Genomic DNA, 24,799 nt, shown 5'->3' on the forward strand with positions numbered 1-24,799 from the left:
TTGAATAGATGACGAGTTAAGACTGATGGGCAGTTTAATAGCAAACGTCGCCAATCAGATTCATTTTTCCTGCACTACAGCCTGGCAGCCCGTCCAGCTGATGCCACAGACGCAGGTAAGTCACCGCATCACCCCACCCGTGCACATCGTTTCCACCTCACCCTTGCCCTGCGCTCATGATCAAGGTCAAGTGGCTTTATTGTCATTCCAACCATGTGCAGTGGTACAGTACACAGTAAAACGAGACAACGTTCCTCCAAGACCAAAGATGTCACATCTGCCTATCCCAGCTGTCTTAGGGTGAGAGGCAGGGTACACCCTGGACAGGTTGCCAGTCTGTCACAGGGCTAACACAGACAGACAACCGTTCGCACTCACACCTACGGGCATTTTAGAGTTTCCGATTAACCAGACAACTGCATGTCTTTGGACTGTGGGAGGAAGTACCCGGAGAGAACTACATCAGAAAATAAAGGATTACATCTGGATTTGTATTTAGAAACAAATCTTTACTCTCACAGATGTTATACTATGCCGGCCACTTGGTTATGGCGTTCCATGTATGCCCTGCCTCAGCGGTTCTTAATACATTTCTACATCTTCACAGCAGATCAAATATTTTGTGTGGACGCTTTAAGGGAGACGATGAAATATAAAATCAAGACTTTCCTCTGAGCTGCCTTCTGTTGTGTCTGATGCTGGAAATCAGCGTCGCTTTTTTGCCTGAGCCTTTTTGGGGGGAGTTACGGTAGGAGGCGGGTCCTGCTGGAGCGTGGCTGGCCGGCTGGGCGTGTTTAGTGTGTGTGTGTGTGAGAGAGAGAGAGAGTGTGTGTGTGTGCCCTGTCGGGCTCTCTCCTCCTGTACGGCTCAGCTCAGCTCGGCTCAGCTCGGCCGGGAGGAACGGCGCACACAGGCGCGCGCACACGGACGCTGATCCGCACAAACCGAACCGCCCGCGCGCGGATCCGTTGGATTTACCAGCTGCAGGGAGGAGGCTGAGAGAGCACCGAGAGCCGTCCGAGCACCGGGAGGAACCCCGCCCGGACAGCCGCAGCTGTCAGCCAGGTAACGGAGACTGCAGATGCGCGCGCGCGCATGTGTGGCAGAGTTAGCGGTGACGGCGATGTCCCGTCCGGTTCCGCCAGCCCGGTCTCCTTTGTTAGGTCACAGCGTCGCGTTCATTTCACGCTCCGTTTTTTTGTCTGTTTCTGTGTTTCCTCGTAAAAACACGATTTCAATAAACCGACGAACCATTTACAGAAAGTGTTCGGAGAGCACGTTCAGCCATCAGCTGCTGTCTCTCATGTAGGTGGGTTTGTGTCACCTGTGCGGCGTGGACACCTGACATCTGCGCTCTCACTAGTCGTGATATTTATTTGACTTCGTGGGCATTTTTTCTCTTATCTTCCAGTTTTTGAGGTTTTTCTTAAATCCAGTGCGTCAGGAGGTCGAGCAGGTCCGAAGGTTGGTGGTTCGATTCCTGGCAGCTCCAGTGTGCATGACAAAGTATCCTTGGGCGCGATACTAACCCAAGCTGCTGTCTGCGCGTCCATCACTGAGACAGAAGTGCGCGTGTGCGCCGTGGGGGCTCAGGTAGAGGAGAAAAGCGCTGATCTTAAAGACATTCATTAGATTTTATCTACGTTTTTATTCATTGGGCACCTTTAAAAAAAATCTTTCTTTTGGGTCATTTTTCCCGCGTGGGGCTCTTTTGTTGAATCACATTTTGTTCCACTACTTTATGAAGCTGGTATCTTATTTTCTAGGTTGTTTTTAATGTCTTGGCTACATTTGAGACACATAAATAATATCTTACCTTAATTTCAATTTAATTTCTGCTGGCTTCCTTCTTTGAGCCAGTCCAGCAGAGGTGCTGTCAGTTACACTCAATCACCTAACACTGATCTCCTTGATGTGTGGTGGTCAGGTGGAGGTGTGGACCTCCTCCCCCTGGAGGAAGTGATGCCCCCGTAGGTCCTCCTCCCTCAGTGAGAAATACATGTGAAGCAGAAAGAGTTTGTGTTTGTCACTGAATAAAATCCCTAACTGTGGATTTGGTCCACAGTCACAGCTCGTTTGGTGGATGGTGTGACTCCATAGTCATGCAGCTTAATCCTGATCCTGCTGAAAAGTATCACAGGGTGATGTTTTCTCCTGGGACTGCTCCCCGCCTGATAATGGAGCCTCTGCTTTAGAGCTGCTAATGAACCGCGGCTCTCTGTTATCTCAGCAGCCATAAAGTGATGCTGGTAGTGAGTCTGATAATACAGGGGGCTGATGGGGAGGGAAGGGAGGGTTTCCAATGAGAGTCTTTCACGCTGTTACTGCTGGAACATCACGGCGGTGGCAAAATATCATGTGATGGCGTTATGGGAAGAAGGCGAGCCGGCAGAGGCAGTGTGACAGTTTGGGGGATCTTCTGCTGGGAAACCATCTACATGTGACTCTGACACGTCCCACCGACGTCAGCACTGTTGTAGACCGTGTACACCCTTTCATGGAAACGGTGCTCCCTGATGGCTGTGGTCTCTTTCAGCAGGATAATGCACCAATACACAGAAACGGTTCAGGAACAGTTTGAGGAGCACAACAACCAGTTTGAGGTGTTGACTTGGCCTCCAGATTCCCCGGATCTCGGTCCAGGGGAGCATCTGTGGGATGTGCTGGACACACAGACCGATCCACGGAGGCCAACCTCACAGCTTACAGGACTGACAGGACCTGCTGCTGACACGTTGGTGCAGATACCACAGCACGCCTTCAGGGGTCGAACGGGGGCCACGCCTCGACGGGTCAGGGGGAGCGACGCAGGTGGTCATAATGTTATGTCTGGTTGGTGTAGGAATCAGTCCATTTCCCATTTGAGCAGACTTCTATCAGCCATCATCTGAAAATAATTTCACATTTTAGCATTGACGTAAATGTGTCTGGTAGATGGCACAGGAAGTCCAAACCTAACCTGATATAATCAGAGATAAGTTAAACTGACACTGAGGTTAATATTGCACACAGGTGAATTTCAGCAGGTCTTTGTGCCTCCAATTAATCTGGCCTTCATAATTTCATGAGCTGTGTTATTGGGACCTGTCGTCAGCTCTTCATCTCCAACACGAAGCTGGGTCAAATTCATAGATTTATGTCCCTACAACATGAGTAATTGTCAGAGCGCAGACCTCCTGTGCTGATGGATCAGGTGTGCTGTGTGTAATTTACAGCTCTAATGGTGCAAACACGCAGCAAAGGTGAAGGCATCTCGTTAGTTTGACAGATCTACGACACACACAGCAGCCGCCAATGAATCCCGAACGCATGCTTTTATACGGTTTCTGTGTGTGTGTGTGTGTGTGTGTGTGTGTGTGTGTGTGCGCGTGCATGCAGGGCTGCATATGCTCAAGCATATTCAAATCTCAATTTGGGTCTGTGTCAATCATGCCTGTGTGTGTGTGTGTGTGTGTGTGTGTGTGTGTGTGTGCATACGTGTGCACCGTGTTTACATCTATGTGGGGACCAATAATTGAAAGTTTACCATACTTGTGGGGACCAACAGCTCTTGTGGGGACAAAATCCAGGTCCCCACGAGTTTGAAGATATTTTTGAGGCTCAAACTGTGGTTTTAGTGTCAGGGCTACAGTTGGGCTATGGTTAGGATCAGGGTAAACGGCTAGGGAAAGCATTATGTCAATTAGATGTCCCCACTAAGATATGAAAACACGACTGTGTGTGTGTGTGTGAAGATATATATTTATATATGTGTGTGTGCTTGCGTGTGCTTGTGTGTGTGTGCATACGTGTGTGTGTGTGTGTGTGTGTGTGTTTCTCAGTCTCTGGGTGAATGAGTAAGGGGGATACACTGGGGAGCTGGGAGGAGGGAGTGAGGAGAAGCTGGAGGAAGATAAGGAGGAGGACTTCTCTCCGGTGTTTTTCCTGCTCTAATTTGCTCTGACAGCAGCTCCTCTGGCTCAGACTGAACGAGCCTTTACACTGAGGAGAGAGAGAGTGTGGAGTATTCCCACTGTCTCTCTAACAGGCTTTAATTGGTGATGCTACAGTAACTGTATAGACCGGTGTACTTCTGTAGTTCCACTACAAACTTCCTGTTGTGTTTTCGGCTCTTGCTAATTATCCAATATCCCTGCTGCGGATTACAAACCAGCCGATACACAAGTTGAATAATTAGGGCAGCCGGAGCTCTTTGTTATTGTTACTGTGAATTTAAAGTGTTTTCACCACAAATATCCTGCTTCCTGTGCTGCTCTGTAGAACAAATACTTTGAAGTCAAACAGAGTGAAGGAAAAATCACTGCCAGCCAAGTGCGAAGCACCAGGGCTGAAAATGACGACGTACCAGCACACTGTTTGGTCTAAAGAGATCATTTCCCCCCTCATAACCGCTATGTGGTGTGTGTGTGTGTGTGTGTGTGTGTGTGTGTGTGTGTGTGTGTGTGTGTGTGTGGGGGGGGGGGGCATTGTATGATTAGGGGTTTTAGAGACAGGTGGGTGGTGACACAGGCGGCTGTAGCTGCTGTGTGCTAGGCTTCACCACAGCTAACTGGAGTCCCTGAACTGGACCGTGTTTGTGCTGTTGGAGCCTTCTCCACAGCATGTCTTTATCCTGTCTTCCTTCTCTCACCCCAACCAATCACAGCAGATGGCCCCGCCCCTCCCTGAGCCTGGTTCTGCTGGAGGTTTCTTCCTGTTAAAAGGGAGTTTTTCCTTCCCACTGTCGCCAAAGTGCTTGCTCATAGGGGGTCATATGATTGTTGGTTTGTCTCTGTTGTATTATTCTAGGGTCTACTTTACAATATAAAGCATCTTGTTGCGCTGTATAAATAAAGTTGAATTGAATTTTCAAAGACATCATATGAGCAGTAATATGGCTGCTGTGAGGTTACTTTACTGACAGCCTTTTAGGTGTTAACGGAGCACTGATTAGCAGGTATCTGGTGCTCCCATACAGGATGTGGGTGTAGACGTATATTTAGCTAATATTAGCTCCTAACGTAACCCTCTCGTCCAAATATGGTGCCTCCTAGCTCAGAAGTGGCTCTGACATGGCAGGTAGCTGGTAACGTTGTAGCGTTGACCATTTTTAAATCAAACTGCCTTTTAAGATTGACGTTGTGATGCCCCGCCTGCATTAACACCTGTATTAAGCAGGTAAATACCTGCCCTCCTGATTTGGAGGTAATGTTGCTCACTTTTGCCTTCTCGGCTACATGAGCTATCCCACTAAGGAGGAAGTGGTGATCATCCAGGATATTCAGACTTGTTGGTAAGGTTAGTGCTGTTAATGACCTGCATGGTGTGTGAATTTTAAAGTGAGTCAAACTGCTTTTCCTGACAGTGGGAGCCAAAGGCAGTGACATGAAATATTAAAGTTTGTGAGGTGAACGGAGATATTGTTGTTTTTGGTGTTTGCAGCAGTGTAACAGCATAACTATGGAATGTCTTCATATAACAAATGAAACCTGACAGCCACATCCTAAAAACACTCTGCTGGTGGAAGCTGTTTGACTCGCTGCAGAGCCCCGTGTGTCACCTGTCTGATGATACATTACAGGTGTGTGTTTGTCTCGTCCTGCACGCTATCATTTCAGCTTATTACAGCCTTTTTCGGGTGCGGGCAGACTGATTATTAGGCTTCAGATGGACCTCTGCTTTATGACGTCTGCCAGACTTGTGTAAGCACGCATGCACATTTGTGCGCGTGCACATAGGCGTGCACGTGCACATAAGCGTGCTGTGGCTTTAGTCTGAAGCTGTTATCGCTCCACCGTCTTCCATCAGAAATCTTTACTTGAGCACTTTGTACAGTGAGATGAGCACAAATACGTGTGTCCAGCAAACATTCTGAGTAACACTGGAATAACTGATGTTGACTAGGAGGAAGTTTGTGCAGAAGATGCTCGCTGTCCATTTCAAATGGATCACGGTGGTGAAGTCCAGCCGTCTCTTCCAAAGCCAGGTGGACTTCTCGCTCTAACTCTTCAGACCAAGAAGTCACAACATCAGGATGTTTTTCCTGTGGTTTAGCTTCTCCCAGAGTCTTTTGTTTCATTTTATTGTAATCAATAAAAGATCAGATAAACAATTGTTGTCGAGCAGAGCTGGAGATTACACATCTGACAACTTTTATTTTGGAGCTGTTCTTCAACCAGAACTCCCCCCCTGTTCAGCATGGGGGGGGGGCGGTCATCCTTCTATTGATTAGTCCAAACTGAAACCAAACAATGTTCTTACTTGTGAGAAATATGCAAAAAAAAGTCATGAAAACCTGCAGACACGAACATCCTGAACACCGAGCTCCCTGCAGGTTTATAACATCAGCTGTTCAATTTATCGAACATTAACTTCAGATTCCATTTTGGCTTCCAGCAATTATTAAACCAACATATATGAGGGAAAAATCAAAATTTAGCTCGTTTTGGAATAATTGTCTTATTTTGGCCCTCAGCATCTCTTTGTTTTCCCTCAGTGCTCGTGGATGTTGAGTCTGTCTGACCGCAAGCTTTTCACAGCCAAATTAGTTGCTGCCAGATGTCATGTTTGAACAAAGACATATGATATTTGGTGTTTCTTCCCTCATTTTGCATGTGAAAGACATTTATGGTGCAGTGGAGTTTCAGCTGAGGAGCAGCAGCACAGGTTTTGTTAGACGCGGAGCAGCAGATGGATGATAGGAGGTGGAGGGTAAACGCTTAGGAGAGATGGAGGAGGTGAGGGAATGACATTGCTGTGACTGATAGCTGTGGGACGGGGGGTAGTATGTCATCGTGTAGCACCCTATGGGTGCATATGTCAGCTGTCACAGCAGTGTGGTTACACTGTCCACCCTGGAGAGTTTTTTCAGACTGGTCTGTGCTGTGGAATCAAACGTCACTGTGGCATCACGTTCGTTTTTAAAGGGATCTAACCTGAAACATGATGATCAATGACTCATACAGGGTTCCACATACTGACGAGAAACCTCATGATGGTGCTCTGGAGTCTGGAGCTGAGCTGATCATGAACTGATCTCCAAAAGGCACAAAGGTGAAACTCAGAGTTCAGCCCCCCACCTGTTCATGTAAAGGTTTGATTGTAGCCGTGATGGGATTTCTAGTTCACGGAGGTTCTTTAGCTCATTTCAAACAGAGTTTTGATCATGCTGATGAGTTTTGGTCTCTTGGTTTAGTCCTTTGATTATTTTATTATATATATATATATATATATATATATATATATATATATATATATATATATATATATATATATATTATTAGGTATCCTCTTTTCTTTTCTTTTTTATCTCTTAGCCCTGAAAGGCTGATTGGGTATTGTCCTCACGCCACCGTGCAGGCAGGCGGTGGCGTGGACACCCAACACTGTGAACATGATCCATCCATCCTCCTCTGTAAACCTGAAGATGGTGGCAGCAGGCTAAGTGGCTAGTCCAGATGTGCTTTTCCAGGCAAGATTTTCCGCCTCCTCCTGCAGGATCCCGAGACGCTCCCAGAAAGTTCTGGGTCACAATGACAGCAAAGTTGTAATAAACTAGAATAATCCTTCAAAGATTTCCGTGTGGGGAGGTGTTCACGAAACCTCGAACCTTACATCCTCCTTTCTTTGCCCTTTCGTGCCCCCGTCCTCTCACCGCCTGCTTGTTTTCTTTCTGTTTCCTCCTCAAATAAACGAGACGAGCGACTTAATTAAGTGAAAGCAGCGGTGCATTTGTAGAATGGCTGACTATCAGTACAAGTGGAGCAGAGAGAGCTCTCTGTGTTTTTACTGCAAAGGATTGTGGGTGCACTCAGCTTCTGGTTGACTGGCCTTGATGGAGAGAGAGAGAGAGAGAGAGAGAGAGTCTGTAATTAGTGCTCAAGGCCAAACAACTGCCACATTCCACATCTGTAAATGACAGAGTGTCTCTCTCTCTCGCTCTCTCTGTCTGTCAGTGTCTCTCGCCCTCCAGTTGTTTCAGTGTGTAAACCTCCAGAGGAGAGATAAGTGCTTCACTCCTCTCTCTCCTCCTCTTCCTCCCCCACTGACACAAATCCCTTCTTCTTATTAAGCTGTGACTTTACCGTGCAGCTAGTTTTTGTGCACGAAGCAGCTGCCGTCACTCGATCCCATGTTACAGCTTCTTCTTCATGTGTCTGTGTTGTGTTTGCCTCAGTCGACCTGAACACTGTGTCAAACTTTTACACAAGTGTATTTGTAGCCCCAGGGGAGGACCGAGCTCAGAGCATTCACAGATTTCCTCCACACGAGGAGTCCACATCACAGGATACCAACACACAAAACAGTCATTCAGATCAACTGGACACAAGCAACAACAACACAAATGTCCTTGGTGCTCTGTAACCAGCATTCTTAATGCGCTCTCCTCCACCCCTCTGTCTAACGTGCAGGAGCAGGTAGGGAGTGCTGCACCTTGGTCTCGGCGGCCAGTCCACCACAGCTCCTGCATGTCTCCATCTCCAGTAAATGAGGTGACAACAGCCCGCTGAGCCTGCTAGTCGGAGGAGGAAGCTGCCTGCTAATCATTTCTGTGGAGTGATAACACCTGATAACCGCCATGTAATGGGCTGATAACATTTAAACAGGTGGCTGTATCACAGGTGCGCCGCAGCGCTGTCCTTAAGCAGCTCCGACACACATTTCCATCTTTGTGAGATGCATTTTTAAAAAGTCACAAAGGTTTTGGAAAGAGCCGTAAACATCAGACTGCAGCTGATCTCAGATCAGTGGAAACAGCTCATCGGTGCCTTGATTCCTGTTTTTATTGCTGGACGGTGTCGAGTATCTGCAGACTTTCCTCTCCTGCCTTTACCGACATCCACATAAATAAAGAAATAAGTTTGGCTTCATCTGCATGAACTCCAAGTCAACTGAAATCATCCTGTCAGCTGTCACTAAACGCAGGCGTTTGTATAAATTCAGCAGTAGATTTTATTCTTCTTTGAAGGTGAAACAGCAGACTGATGTGCTCACATCTCGGGCTTCTCTTCTCTCTTTGGTTCATTAAGGCTGAGCGTACATTAGAAGGCAAGCGGTGTCGTTTACCATCAGAACTTTTAAACATCTCGTGCCCAAGGTGAGCCGAGCAGCGAGGCAAAGTTTCAAAGTTCAGCTGAATTCATATCTGCAGAAAAAAGTCACCTGACGTGTCGTCAGCTCGTCTCCTGATTGTTCTGTCACATGAAGGCACTTTTTGTTCATCACACTTTTCATGTACTAGCTCGTCAACGCACCAACTGTTCCTGCTTCCTCTCATTTGCTTCCCATCACAGAAGGTTGTTTAGTTCCAGCAGGTGTCCTCAGGTTGAATACTTTTGACCTCGCCGGTGCATTAACACAGCTGAACACATGTGACAGGAAGCTTTCGCTTTAGTTTCTCCAGGACAGAAACTAAAGCTGCCCTTTGTCACAAACTCTGTTCATAAATTTTATGGTCAGGATTTCCAGAATTTCTAGCATAGTCAAGGTAGAAGGATCTCATCTTTGCAGATGATGTGGTTCTGTTGGCTTCGTCAGGTGGTGGCCTTCAGCATGAGAAGCAGTGCCTCCATGTCTGAATCTATGGCCTTCAGCCAGTAATGGGTGGAGTGCCCAGTATCTCAGGGTCTTGTTCACAAGTGAGGAAATTGACAGATTCGGGCCATGGCTGCAATGATGCAGATGCTGCACCGGTCCATCGTGGTGAACAGAAAGCTGAAGCAAAGCTGTCCATTTGCCTACATCCTCTCCTGTGGGTGGCTGGCCTCTCCTTAGACACATGGTGAGGAGTTCAGTCATTTAAGAGGGGTCATAGCAGCCTCTCTAGCTGAGGTAGTTTGGGCATCTGACTAGGATGCCTCCTAGGTGAGGTATTCTGGGCATGCCCTCCTGGGAGGAGGCCCTGGGGCAGACCCAGGACTCAATGGAGTCTCTCAGCTGGTCTGGGAATGTTTCAGTCCTCCCTCAGATAAGCAGCAGGAGGTGGCTGGTGAGAGGGAGGACTGGGTTCTCTGCTTGGGCTGATGCCCCTGTGAGTGGGCCCCGGATGGATGGATGGATGGATGGATGGATGGAGGTGGTTTTGTCTGTTTCATCAGTTTTACATCCTGGCTGGTGTTTTTCTGCATCAGTCAGACTGTGATGTGTGCTAATAGAGTACATTTACATGTATTTGAATGTAAAATCCAAAAGGATGCTTGAGTGAGTCCCTGTCCTGAAAGAAGCAGGCATGAGCTGCTGGTTTGGGCCTTCTCATAGAACAGCTGACAGGAAGGAGAGAGCAGAATCACACTCGTCCTTCGAGACGGCCTCAGAGGTCACGGCGGGACAAAAAAGTCCTCATGTGTTGTTTTGTGAGTTTACTCATTTCATTCTTCAACCTCCTCCTCAGAGAGCATCACTTTAAAGCAGGTCATTGTGTGTGTGTGTGTGTGTGTGTGTGTGTGTGTGTGTGTGTGTGTGTGTGTGTGTGTGTGTGTGTGTGTGTGTGTGTGTGTGTGTGTGTGTGTGTGGTGATTTGCTGCTCAGACACTCCTCCCAGTGATGGATGGAAGGTTCCTGGCTGTCTGTCTTCGGTGTCAAACTGATTTCTGATTGGCTGGCGTTGTATCAGCCTGCATGTGACAGTCTCCACAGAGAGAACTCAGCTGATAATAAATCATTCTTCTTTTTTTTTTTTTGATAGCGAGTCAACAGAGCAGCAGTGTGATGTATATTTCATCTGCACCTGCCTGAAACCTGAAATGAATCAATGTGAGCCAATGAGAGGGAGTTTATGAAATGACGCTTCACGTCTGAGACTTTTGATTTGAAAATGTCCTTATGTGATCTCTGATTACCTGTCGTGGGATACGTACCTTTCCCTAGTGACCAAAGGTTGCCAGGGGATCGTTAGTTGCTCTCGTTGACATGCAGGTGGATGAATCACTGCAGCTCAGTCATGAAGCCATGATTGAGACTGAAGCTCATTACAGAGACGCCGAGTGCTGAGGTGCTGGTGTGTAACGGTCGACGACTGCGGAGCTCCGAGCCATTATCATCCGCACAGACTGTGAGCACCAGGAGCTTCGTGCCTGAACAGGTCTCAGTGCTTTGGTGCATGTAGTAGGTTCTCTACCAATCAGAACGTACCATTGGATAAGACACTGAGCTGCCCACAATGCATCACAGTATGTGAATGTTAGATGAGCTGCTTGGATGATTGGGTGAACGAGACTCGTAGTATAAAGCGCTTTGAGTAGGAAAGCACTATATAAGTATAAGTAAGTCTATGATGTCTGATGTTTTGGTGGTTACATGCTGCGTCTCCATAGAACTGCTTTGGTGGTTGCTGTCTGCTCTGCAGCACAAAGATGAATGAAAGAGGGCAACGATGCTGCAGCTGTTCACCCGTGCTCTGTCGTGTTTCTGTGGCTGACGTGTGCGATTACCGTCGGTGCTGCTGAGTCACGACCTGTCACACTCTGACAGCGGGGATGAGAGCGCCGGGTGTGGACTGCGTGCTCGCGTTGGAGTCTCTGGGCGGTTTTCCTGGCAGTGATCTGCTTCTGGTGGTTGTGTTTTGGAGCGAAGCAGTCGTTGATTATTACATTAACGCGGCGTGGACTCGCACAAACTGCGGTCGCAGCATAATCGAGTCGTTATTTTTCTGCACACGTGGTGCTGATGAGCCGATAAAGCAGCTGCTGCCTGAGTGTCTGAGTCTCTCCTGGAGCGTGACTGCAGATAAGGAAAGAATGGAAAGCAATGTTCAGACATTTGGGAAAATATGCAAGTTTGTTTTTTTAAATTCTGCAGTCAGATCAGAAGATTAATAACTGTCTCGTCTCTATCACGGCACCTGTGTACGTTGGTTTGAAACAAAGACTGAAACTGAGGTGAAACTGTGAAGTTCCTGCGTATGATGACAGAAAGTGACCGGCTGTAATCGCGTATTTGTAGGTTTCAGACTGTGAAACAGGCCAGACATGTGTGGTTTATTGAAATGCTTGAATTTATTGTAGCATGCGTCCCTCACAGAGCCTCAGTTTGGGCCACACGAGGCTTCACAGCTCAGAGCAGCCTGACGGCGGCAAAATTACGACTCTGTCATTTTGTTGTTGTTGTTTCTTTAAATCTCACATTGTGTTTCAATGGTTACTTTTCATAGAAGAAAATAAAAGCAAAGTATTGTTGCAGATGTCGTTTGCCTGTGCCGTAGAGCTTCCTGTGGTGACACTGACGCACTTCAAAGTTGATGTAGCAGAAACACTTTGCAGTATCTCTTCCTGTCTGTGGCTCCGTATCTGCTGGATTCAGAGTGATGACAGAACTTCTGATCTTCAGATTCATGGCCGTCTCGCAGGTCTAGTTTGGCCACTGTAGCGGGCGAATATCACCGTGACGACAGCAGCTAAAATCTGTCAAACACGAAACAAAACAAAGTGTGCAGAGCGCTCGGTTTGGGCTTCATATTTAGAGATCAGTGGGATAATGTAGGTAAAAGACTTTGATCTGTATTGAATTCATTGAATTTCCATCGTCTTCAGTTCTTTAAGAACCACTGAAGATAAAATGCTCCTTTCAGTTTCTTGCTCTAACAGATTTGTCTTGTGTTAAACTCTGCAGACATGCAGAATAATTAGAGTCTTTCAGTGCATTTGTCGCCATTATAACCCTTAAAAAAGCTTTATTGTTTGGATTCATCAGCATATCAGTGAGTCACAGGTGAGGATCAGCTGCAGCATGTAGGTTGGTGGTGTTTATTACAGATGTCTTTCACTACTTTCAGAGTTTGAATACATGTGTGTGGACCACTCCTGCTCAGGTGAGACGTGATATGGTGGCAGCTTCCATGTGACCCCCACTCCCACAGTGTCATCATTATCCCAGTTATGACAGCAAAACGATGTAATTGATAGACTAAAAAATCATTTGAACTCCTATCTGCATGGAGCTCCACCTGAACCAGTTTGCATTTGAAATGTGAAATTCCATGTTGACGGTACCGAGCTGCTGCACACCCAAGAAGCCATCCATGCTTTTTCTGAGAGAGCTGAAGCAGGTTAGACGTTTGATTTGTTTCATGATACTCTTGATAGAAAGCTTCATTATCCAGCAGACGCCTGGAGAACTTGGAGGTCAACATTAAAGGAAAAGTACTTCAACTCCAGCCGTCCCTTCAGCGCCTGATGGTTTAGAACCATTGATTTAGTCTCCTCCCCACTCTGCTAATTTATGAAGCCCTCATCTGGTGCCAATAAAGCAGCCATTGAGGTGAAGGGAAATAAAGAAAGCGGGAGAGTGTGACTGCTGGCCTCGTGTCAGAATCGATGTGGACGTCACTGATGATTCGCGTGTTTTTGTTTTAGTGGAAACTCGTAAAAAGTGACGGAGAGACGGCAGCTTAACCACCAATTACAGCCTCTGATTGTCTTTGGTCCAGAACGGCGATGATGATCCGAACACGGACAGGTTAATCAGCCGTGTGTGTGTGTGTGTGTGTGTGTGTGTGTGTGTGTGTGTGTGTGTGTGTGTGTGTGTGTGTGCGGTGCCTTTGGTCTGTATGTTGTGTAAAACAAACCTCTCCTTCGATCCTCCTCTCCACCTGTTTGTGTTTGACAGCAGGTGTCTAATATCTGTGGACAGCTCAGTGGTCCATCACAGCGCGGACAGATGGTGTTCGCTGGCCAACACCCTCTTCCTCCATCCTTTTTTCCTTCCTAGATTCCTTCTTTCCTTCCTTCCTACATGCAGTCCGAATAAAGGCACGTCCCTCAGTAGCCTTGAACTTTGCAAGCCCTCACCAGACAGCAGCAGTTGCCAAGGAGTTAGTGCTACCCACTGTGCCCTGTGTGTGTGTGGAGCAGTGTCACTGTGGGAGCAGCAGCTCTCTTTGGGTTTAGCTCTGGTTTGTGAGGAGCTCTCTAGCGTCTGCAGCTGAGGTGCATTGATGAGTTCTGTGTGGATGTTTTGCAGCTCCTCTGATTGTTTTTTGGTCTTCAGTTGTTTTTATTGTTTCATCATTCATGCTGTTTTTGAAGCCCTTTTTCTATTTATGAAAAATATTCGAATTTGATAAAGAGAATTATTTCAGTCAAGCACCAACCTCCAAGGCTGAAAATGAAGCCACCGCTGATATGGGGACACCTGCAGTTCCTCAAATGCCCACTAGAGGCTCCAGCAGTGAGTCAGTCCCCATAGACTCCCATGTTAAAACTTTCCAGCAGAATAAACATGTTTACAGCCTGATACACAAACTGATTGGTCTCTGTGGGTCATGTCAGCTGTTTCAGACCTGCTTTGGCCTCTAAGCATGATCTTAAATCCATTATAGATATTTTACTTAGAAATGATTTAAACTGGGAATGAATTTCAGCAACCTCAAAATGTTTTAAAGACTTAGCGACTCCTTAAACCTTGTGTAACTTATAAATTCTCCTTCAAGGTCAAATTCCTCACTGGGATATTTTGCAGTGAAGTTAGTGCTCAATGTGCAGTCACGTGTGGTAATAAGCTGTTGTAGTTTTACATGAAACTTGAATGTTTTAAAGAGCAGGTATGATGCTGCAGTGATTCCAGATGTTGAAGTGACCTTGGATCATTCATCTATTTATAATAAACTCGGTCTTTAGCTGATTGAAGAACATTTAGAATCTAAATAAATTAATGCACTTTAATGGTTAGAAAATCCAAATCAGTGTTTTGTCCTAAGAAAACTGAAATAACCCACCAACAGGAAACAGCATTGTGCTGCTTTATTCACCTTATGTGTCTTTAATGCAAAGGTTCCAAAACGATCTTGTAAACTGAAGTTTATCTGTGTAGAAGGACGTGAATCTGATTTTCTCGCGCTAACTAAAGGAGTCCTGCAGGGTTTCAGGACGCATTTTATTTGCTTTAATAAAAAACAAAAAGTCTTGTCAGGAAGCTCAAAGTGAAATAGTTTTTACTTTGGGAATAACTCCTCCCTCCTGAGTCTTGACTCAGTGCATCATGTATCTCATGTTTCAGAACAAATGTGAAGTCTGCGGCTCATCTTTGCAGACTTGGTTTGGTGGCGCGGTCCTCTCCTCCACTGGGAAAACAACAGTTTCTTACTGTGTTCACTGAGTTTGTGTGACTGCTACCTTGCCCAGGTCTCAGGTCTCAATTCTACGATTTTAATTGGATGTTACTGAGGACTAATTAACAGGTGTGTGTGTCTGCTTGCTGCTCCCACGCAGTCTGTGCACGCACACTGATAAATAAAGTTGGCTGACAGCTCATCGTCCATCGTCACTTCCTGCTCAACAACCAGCATCAGCTGAAATGCTAACGCTCAGGCTTTAAACTACCTGTCGGCGTGTAATGAATGTTTTCCATGTACATACGCATAAGGACATTAAAGATGCAGTTCGTCCTGTTACTCATTGAAACTGACCAGCGTGAAGGTCACGTCATCACAGCAGTGAACAAGACACAAAACCAATTTGCTGTTTAATTTTTACAGCAAATGAACGTGATGGAGGTGGATCAGAGCCAGATGACCGAGTCCGCTGCTGCAAGAGAAACGGCACAAATGGAGCCGATGACTGGACGGTGCCGCTGCCATGGGCCGGGCTGCAGCAAGTGAAGCTGAGTCTGCACTCAGCTCCAGCTGTGCAGGTGCTCCGGCGGAGCCGTCGTCTCAGGGCTCGGCTCTCCGTTTGTTTGTAGCAAGCAGCCAGCCTGCGTGTGTCATTTATAGAGGCTGGTCGTTTAGCCTGGGAAACCAAACAAACACTAACCAGGTTTTCTGTGCTGTGCAGTCCAGTTACGGTGAAACTGGCTTTGGGTGTATAATGCTCTCTGTGTGGACTGCAGGAATCCAAGTTCTTCACTGAAATGGTTCAAATTATACTTGGAGGACAAATGTTTCTGAGTGAGGCTCCCCTACACAGACATAATGTTTAATACCAATATTATATTAGGTCCTTTCAGAATATTAATGTAACAGGTTGACAGTGCTGTGCTGGGCCCGGCGTTATGTTTCTATGTTAGTAATTAGAAATGTTCAGCAGATTTAAGAGATGGAAGCTTGTTTGCACTCAAACTTCATTTATCATCACTGGTGTAAATTATTTATCAGCGGCGTGTTGTTCGGTACATTTTTGCTATTTTAGCATTTCAGAATTAGCTTCCATTTCAGGGCTCACTGCGAAGTCAGGCTGAAGCTTTCAGATATCTGCCAATAAAAGTGCGGGACAGGCTGAAGCTCTATTATGCATGACTGTATGAACACAGGCTGGCAGCAGTTGAGTGGAAGCAGAGTGGAGGATTGATAATTAAGTTAAAAACATGAAACCAAATCGTCGCTGTCAGGACGCAGAGCTCTGCGCATCGTCTGCTTCCAGCAGCTCCTGATGACATTTGTCTTCAAACTGCGGGAATGATTCACAGGTGAGAAAATGTCAGCTTGTTTACATCCAGCGGCGACGCTGTCGTGGAAAAGTCACGTCATGAATGAAACATTTCGTTTATCAGGTTCAGCGGCACGAAATCGAGCAGCGGGTCAGGACTGTTCTCGGCACAGGTCGTCGTCCCCGGCGGGAGAAACAGGAACGTGGAGTGAAATGAACTCGAGACACTTTGTCACCTACAAAAACAGTTTGCACATCAAATATCAGGGACGCCACAGATTAAACCTCGATGCTCCAAACTCCTGATCCTGGGAGGAGGGCGTGCCCATCCCGACTTTGGTAAGACCACCGTGCTGCGTAAGAGTCACGTCGAAGGAATCTACCGTGACCCAGATAAGATAACTGGGACGTGAACACGTGCACAGGTGCGCTTAAAAAGGCAGGCAGAAAGAAGCAATTAAGAAAAATCCCGACATTTAAAAAAGGCGAGGATGTCTCAGACTAACCTAGATAGCAAAATGTGTGCAGCCCAGATCTGAGCCGATCCACAAATGTTTATATATCACAGGTTACTCCTGTATGTGCTGCTGGTGGCCAGGTGTGTGTCAGAGGTTAGTATGACTCTTCCTGCCTGCAGCAAAGTGTTTCTACAGTGAAGGGGAGCACTTTATTGTGTCCCGCACTAACCTGAGCGCAGCAGAAAAAGCAGAGGCCTGAATGAGATCCCTGCAGCAGCTGCTCTGTATCGACACGTCTCTCTGCCTGTTTCAGAGCCGGCGACGTCACGCCGAGCGACCAAATGAACATAATTGGCACTTTGCTGTCACCGTCACTGTACTCTGTGCTGCACACTGATACTATACACCCGGCCGCCTGGGGAGGTTTAACGTCCTAACGTGTCATCAGTCCTGCTGACCAAATCACATCTTTTCAGACGAATGCAGTTATTATTTCTTCCTGAGTGCTGCCTGTGTGTGTTTTTTCTCAGGCCAACAATGAATTCAGATATTTCAGCTTCTGCTGGGAGAGCTGCGAGCTGTTTGTCGCGTTTTCTCTGAAGTGAAAAAGTGTGTCTGACGCGTCGCCTCGTGAAAGATAGCTCAAAGTGCGCGTGGCGGAGTCGGTGTGTTGGTCATGTGCGCACGTCACCATCTGATATGAGACTGGAGACGGAGTGTCTCTCTGTCTGTGGCCCCTGTCCGTGTGTGTGTGTGTTTATCCCCATCGTTATCTGTGACAGATAGTTATAAGCAGACAGACTGACGCTTTCCCAAGTGTTAGCCTTGGGGCGGACTGGGGAGAGGCATGAGGGTGTGTGTGAGTGTGTGAGTGTGAGGCAGAGAGAGGAAAGAGGAGTATCTGAATTTCTCTCTTTAATATCCGACCTCCACACTCCGAGTTTTTTTTTTTTCATGTCATGCGCTTTTCTCTCATCATCTCGTCTTGTTACGTCTTGAGCTCGTGCACCAGCCCTCCTTTTTTGGCTTTTTTAACATCAGACATACAAAAACACCAATGCTGAAACACTGAAACCTGGAGTTCCTCTACTGTCCAGCAGAGGCAGCAGTGAGTCAGTCCCCATAGACTTCCATGTTAAAACAAACATGTTTACAGCCTGATACACAAACTGTTTGGTCTGTTTCCCTCCTTCATAACACCTGTACTATAACTCACCTGGTTATATTGTATTAAGGCCTAAAGTTTGCATTATTAGGGGCGTGGCCTCTGTGACTGACAGGCGGATGGTGACACAGGTGGCTGTAGCTGCTAGCTGTCTGCTAGCTTCACCTGAACTGGACCTGTTACTGTAATAACAGACCGTCCAAGAAGGCGGAGCTCCAGGTTTGGTGCACAGTGAACTTTGATGATTTTAATTGGATGTTACTGAGCACCAATTAGCATGCACCTGTGCCTGAGTGATGTTCATGTACAGTCTTTGGAGGCAGACTGGTAATCAGTCTGACTAGCATTAGCTGATAGCTTAACAGTCCTTCTTCCTCCAGTTATGGCCAACCAATCACGGCTGTTTCTAGCTTTATGAAGTCTTTGCCTGTTTGTCCTTCATTAAACAGTATTTCAGAATAATATTAATTAAAATTTTAAAAAAAAAAAAAAATCACATTTTAGCTTGAGACAGAATCCTGCAGACAGAAATATTTCTCTATGCATTGGTCAGTTTTGAGATTTTTGGGTATTTTGCTTTGACGACCTAACAGCCTAACGATTTAAACAAAGTTATAAAAGCTATAAAGTTCTCATTTCAGCCTCAAATTCCTGTTTTCGAAGCATTTTACTGTTGATTACAGACCTAAATGGTACGTGGCCACACTCGAAAAATTATTTTTCACCCTCAATAAACACGAGGCAACAATTTTGATCAAAGGATTATTTATTGTAATGTTTAATCTTCAGGGAAGCTGACCGCTATAAACCGAATGTATGAAAATCAAGTACACTATATCTGATTAGATTCCATTCAAATTCATATTTTACAAAATTACATGTAATTAAAATAGGCAAAGTCAGGATTTTGGGCATGAATTTTTTGAGTGCATCAAGGCTAAAATCAGTAAATATGAAGAGCTTTATGTTCCCTGTATGTCAGTATTTTGACATGTTGGGTTTTGTGAGTATATCAGGGTTCACCCTAACCCTGGGCTGCAGTTTGGAACCTGCTATAAAAACTTGGTTCCTCATACGTTAAAACTGACAGTAAATCATACACAGACATAAATGCCACAGGCAAAATTTGCTTTGTTGCTGGAACTACTAATTTTAAATCCAAGAATCAGGGGGAGGCTCACATGCTCTGCTCTCATGTCTTACTGTTGTCTGTGTGCATTTCAGTGTTCGTCATGGCTGCAGGACGGATGAATAAATGAACAACTCTTTGCATAAAACATAAGAGCAAATAGGAATTAAACCTCTTGTCATTTGCTCGCTCACAGTGGGATGAAGTGAAACAGGGAGCAGATTTCATTGTCAGATAAACAGACTGTAAATGTTAGAAGGCGTTCACTGAGGCTGCCGGTGATGCAGCCTGAGGGAGACCGGAGAGCATCTTCCTCCTAATCAGAGCTGCTCAGTAACGCTCAGCTTCGCTCTGAGGTCCTCGGGCTCAGTGACAGATCCTGCACACACTGAAATGCAGCGTCGTTTCTTCCTCTGCTCTGACGCCGGAGCCGTCAGTCTGTTCGTTCCTCGCTAAAATACTGCAGATGAGGCGATTGTGAGCTCTGGAAATGAACTGTGTCGTGTCCTTCTGTCACATTAGAGGCCACTTATAGTCCTAACTGTACAAACACAGAAGCATAGAAATGTCCATGCTTTATCATTCCACTCAGTTTTATTTACACAGCGCCACATCACAACAACAGTCGCCTCAGCAGCTTTGTATTGGAGATTATGTATCGGAATTTCAGGAGCGGGACCACGCCTCCAAACATGCTCCTTCCGGTTGTCATCGATATAGGTTCCCCCAGTTCTGCAAGCGGTCCATTCCTCGTTTATGTGCCCCACCCTCCCTCCCTCCTTGTTTTCAATTCTTTAACTTTATTTCTATTTAGTCCATGTGGATCTGCCAGGCCCGGGAGCCGTCGCTGGTCCCCTTCGAGGCCTTCCCCAAACCGCAGCTCAGTTCATGTCCAAGCATTCAACTTTACCTACTAAAACGCTGTCAAACCTCAAATGAGGACGTGGGGCCAGCTAGTGAATTGTAAGATAAAGAAGCTACAATAATACAAAGAAAGCCCCTATGAGCAAGCACTTTGGCGACAGTGGGAAGAAAAAACTCCCTTTTAACAGGACGACATCTCCAGCAGAACCAGGCTCAGGGACAAAACTTAGAGGACGTGTATTTGTGAATCAGACTCAACATTTTTTACCGGGTCAAACCCATAAATGCTCTCACTTTCTCATGAAGAGCTGTGGGCTGGTTTGGACAGACACAGCTGTGTAATGAATGTAATGTGATGCTATGGAGTGATGCGTAATGTCACAGTGTTACAGACTCATAACACTCATTAAGAACACAGACTGCCTTTCCAGCAGGCCTGCATCCACGTGCACTCAGACAAACTTGATTCCTGCCACAGCTGCAGATTTAACTCGGGGTCAGGTTGGACCAATAAAGGCAAATATCTTCACAGCTCCGTGGTCCTGTCACCGTTTCTCAGCAGTCTGCACAAACAGCAGCTCCTTCATCTTCTTCTATTTTTCATTTCATTTCCACTCCACAGGGTGGGCTTTGCTGATATCCAGACAAGGATCGATAAACCCAGCGAGAACAGTCCAGATGATATCGAGGCCTCGTGCGTGTCAGAATTCATGCAGGCTTTTAGATAAATCACCTGACGTCCTGTAGATACGCAGATTGTGTTCAAAAGAAAAGAAAAGATCAGAATAGAAAGGAAAACCAAGGAGGTGGAAGGTGTGTGTGTGTGTGTGTGTGTGTGTGTGTGTGTGTGTGTGTGTGTGTGTGTGTGTGTGTGTGTGCGGAAAGGAAAAGTGAAAAGAAGAGGAGGTGAGGAGACAGGCGTGCAGGAAAGGAGGCTGATTGCCCGACTGATTTCATGAGTCACTTCTCTGCAGGCGAGAGGCTGGAGAGACAGGTGGCTGTGCGAGTGTGTCCCCCCGGCTCACTGTGATATGTGAGTAATTTTATTAGGGGGGTGTGTGTGTGTGTGTGTGTGTGTGTGTGCAGCCCGAGATGCTGGCCAAATGTGATCTTTGATGTACACTCGTGCCAGCCCGGGAAGGAAAATACTCAGGAGAGTATAAAGGTCAGCACACTCACACACACACACACACACACACACACACACACACACACACACACACATATATGAATGTCAGCCTGTTGGGGATTTAGTAGCTGCCAGATTTTTTGAAAGGAACAAAATATTGAAGCATCTTTGTGTCGTGTTTGCTGTAAAATCGAGTGCAGAGAAACAGACAGTTAAAGAGACGGCGCGTTATTACTCGCTGTAAACAAAAGAGAAAGGGCAGCTGAGGCCAGTCCACAGCGTAAACACAATCCATAAGTGATCAATTTCAAAAGCTCCGAGAGAGACTCCAGGACAAAAAACAGGAGAGACGCCCTGAGGATGATAAGACACAGGTGAACATCAGTGAGAGAGGGAAGGAGAACTAGAGCGGGGGGGGAACACAGAGGGAGGGGATAAGAGGTCAGGACAAATATGCCGCGCTTTAACGTAGTACGCTACGGGCCAGATTTACTCACATGCTACGCCAGCGCAAAGTGTAAGAGGCGGGAACTCAGGTGTACACCAACTGTAGTTAACGTTTTGACTGGTGTGTCATTAGTTCATGTAGCTGTGATTTACAGTGTGCATATGTCTGTGGCTACACCAGGATTTAAACCTTCAAAATAAAACAGGAAGTGGGAAACTGAAAGCATAACAGTAAGGTCCAGAGAGAAGTCACACAAACCAGGAGAAATCTCAGAGTCAGCGATGGAGCAGATGAAGTCTGACACAAAGACCATGAAAGCGCCTGCCAGTGGAAGCTGTCCTCTCAGAATCAGTGAGAGGAGCAGAAATCTCAGTACTGATGTGCAGCGACTGCCTCTGATATTGTTCTCTGTGTGAAGATCCTCCGAAGTTCTCTAAGAAGTCTGAACACGAGTCGTGACAGATGCTGCTGCGTCTGCATCAGTGCATCACACTGTGCTCGACAACGATACTCAGATCTTTAACACTTCCCTCAGCGCGGTGGAGCCTGAGCACGCCGGGTGTGTTGATGTGAGAGCTGCAGGCTTCTGCAGGATACCACGCACACACACACACACACACACACACACACACACACACACACACACACACACACACACACACACACACACACACACAGAGGAAGGGCCACCGTGCGATCAATGAGGCTACATCAGGGAATCAATGTCAGACCCTCGTAATCTCCGGCGTGCTTCGACAGGCTCTTTGTGCGTCTGTGAGTTTTTAAAAACGATCACAGCTCAGATGTGTTGATGCTGACGGTGCAGGCGAAGCACGTTTGGACGCAGTTAGTTCTTCTGGTTACAGGAAGTCCTCCAGCGCCAATATTAAGATGTAAATATTCAACAGAAATGTGAATATAAACAAAGGTTAAAAATGTATAAAACAAGGTTAAAATCAGTTTTTAATATTCTTCACATTCAAAATTTAGTTTTTGGTTTTTGGTTTTCAGTTTTGGGGCCTAGATGTTGTTTTGTAATCTGAGCTCAGGTGTCTGACTTCCTGTTCATACACAGCCGCTCACCAACGGAGCTCCAGTAAATTTCATATTCAGGAAAGATTTTATGTTCTGTGCAGCACAAACAAACATAAAAATCATATAAGTTGTTTTATATTTTTTCAGTTTTTCCAAAGTTACTCTCATAAACAGTCTTATTATCTCATAAATACATTTCATAGAAAAGAAAAAAACATTTAAAAACACTCAAAGAAGCAAAGGTGTGAGATTTCAGAAAGGTTGGACATTTATTTCTATACATCTGTTCATTTACTCATACATATATTTGGCATATGATCATACTTCATCTACTTATGTTTCTGTTTAAACGTCGTTCATCTAAAATGAGATTTTTGTGGAAGCGACTTGTTTCAGTCTGCAGGAAGCACGGCCAGTCGGCCAATCTCAGCATTAAACTTGCACAAATTGAAGACATTTGGAAACATTTCATTTTTCTTTTGTGTTTTTGCTGTTAAGAAGTAGAAAAAATCAATATTTGATGTTAATGATCCATGAGTTTCCTGGGATGTGGAATTAGTCCTGGGTCGATTATCCCGGTGAAATAAAGACTTGTTTATATTATTGACAGACTTCCATATCGTTTTCATGTTGAGGTGATTAAACACAATAAATAGAAAGGGTGGGGCTTACATTAGCATTACAGCTCTCTGATGTCCACAGAGACTCTGACTGGTTTCAGTGGACTGAAGAGGAGGATGCTGAGCTCCGTTTTCCGTCGGGAACGCTTCAGCTTCAGATGCGAAAGCCGGATGGAGCGCATGCGTCTCTGTGCAGGAAGATTTACCCCGGAGGCCGTGCACCGGGAACTTTCCACCGCCTGCACAATTCATCAAATTACGATGAAAATCAAGAACGATTGCAGTTTCCAATTCTAAGAGCTCTGATTACAATAAAATACTGAGTGTCGCAGGCTCAGGCTCAGAGAACATCTGAGCCTGAGCCTGTTTAATAGACTCAAGGAGCCTAAACTGAAGCTAATTCATTTTAAATCTGTGAGAAAATAATATGTTTCTTTTGTTGTTAACGTGCCACTGTTAGCTTAGCTCTGCATCATTACAGTTTGTGTAGATGGGACATTAAGTTTTATTCTTTCCTTCTTTAAAACAATGAAGTGAACAAACCCATCAAGACTCCGTCTCAGATCAGGTAGCAGCTCCATTTGTAGCTGTTAGGAAAAATACTTTAATGTACGTTGCATATTCATACCCAACGTATAGGTTCTTATTGTAGAGACTGGCTGCAGGGCGGCACAGTGGTGTGGTGGTCGGCACAGTCTACCAATCCACCAGCTGACACGATCGTTAGGATAACCCGAGACTCTGAATCAGCCTCAGGGTCTCCAAGCAAGGAGAGCGGAAAGATTGGACCCAACCCAGCAATCACACTGCTGCTGATGAGCCAGCGCTCGGCAACAGTACGGAGGAAAAACTCTGTTTTAACAGGAAGAAACTGAACCAGGCTCATGGAAGGGCGGGGCCATCTGAGGTGAAAGAGAAGAGAGCATAGACCGAGGACAAAAAGGAGCTCAGAGATGTTAAAGGGGGATGCTCAGAGCTGTGATCCCACAGCCAGCATCCACTTTCATGTTAATCATCTTATTTGATAGTAAAAAAATGATTAGAGTGCATTTAAACCACAGGAAGAACCACCGTAATACGCTCTCACAGGGTTTTCATTATGTGCTGTTTATCATCTGTCCTGATGCACCTGTAGCCTGTGTGTGTGTGTGTGTGTGTGTGTGTGTGTGTGTGTGTGTGTGTGTGTGTGTGTGTGTGTGTCAGTGTGTGTGTGTGTGTGTGTGTGTGTGTGTGTGTGTGTGTGTGTGTGTGTGTGTGTGTGTGTGTGTGTGTGTGTGTGTGTGTGTGTGTGTGTGTGTGTGTGTGTGTGTGTGTGTGTGTGTGTGTGTGTGTGTGTGTGTGTGTGTGTGTGTGTGTGTGTCAGTGTGTGTGTGTGTGTGTGTGTGTGTGTGTGTGTGTGTGTGTGTGTGTGTGTGTGTGTGTGTGTGTGTGTGTGTGTGTGTGTGTGTGTGTGTGTGTGTGTGTGTGTGTGTGTGTGTGTCAGTGTGTGAGAGAGTGTGTGTGTGTGTGTGTGTGTGTGTGTGTGTGTGTGTGTCAGAGAGTTTGTGTGTGTGTGTGTGTGTGTGTCAGTGTGTGTGTGTGTGTGTGTGTGTGTGTGTGTGTGTGTGTGTGTGT

General features: G+C 46.0%; 1 protein-coding gene across 2 annotated transcripts in view; it reads left to right on the forward strand.

The window, feature by feature from the left end:
- The first annotated feature begins 848 nt into the window (after positions 1-848).
- The window catches only part of dok4 (docking protein 4), a 60,608-nt gene continuing 36,657 nt past the window's right edge, over positions 849-24,799 (forward strand). Inside the window, exons 1-2 of one of the 2 annotated variants that reach the window (XM_039614148.1) lie at positions 15,795-16,377; positions 16,462-16,676. The gene's annotated coding sequence lies outside the window, so the exon portion shown is untranslated. Of the gene's footprint in view, positions 1,066-15,794; positions 16,378-16,461; positions 16,677-24,799 lie in introns of those variants that run through there. The other variant, XM_031738326.2, reaches the window with a different exon arrangement.

This window comes from Oreochromis aureus, linkage group 1 (genome assembly GCF_013358895.1).
Source record: "Oreochromis aureus strain Israel breed Guangdong linkage group 1, ZZ_aureus, whole genome shotgun sequence".
Lineage (NCBI taxonomy): Eukaryota > Metazoa > Chordata > Actinopteri > Cichliformes > Cichlidae > Oreochromis > Oreochromis aureus.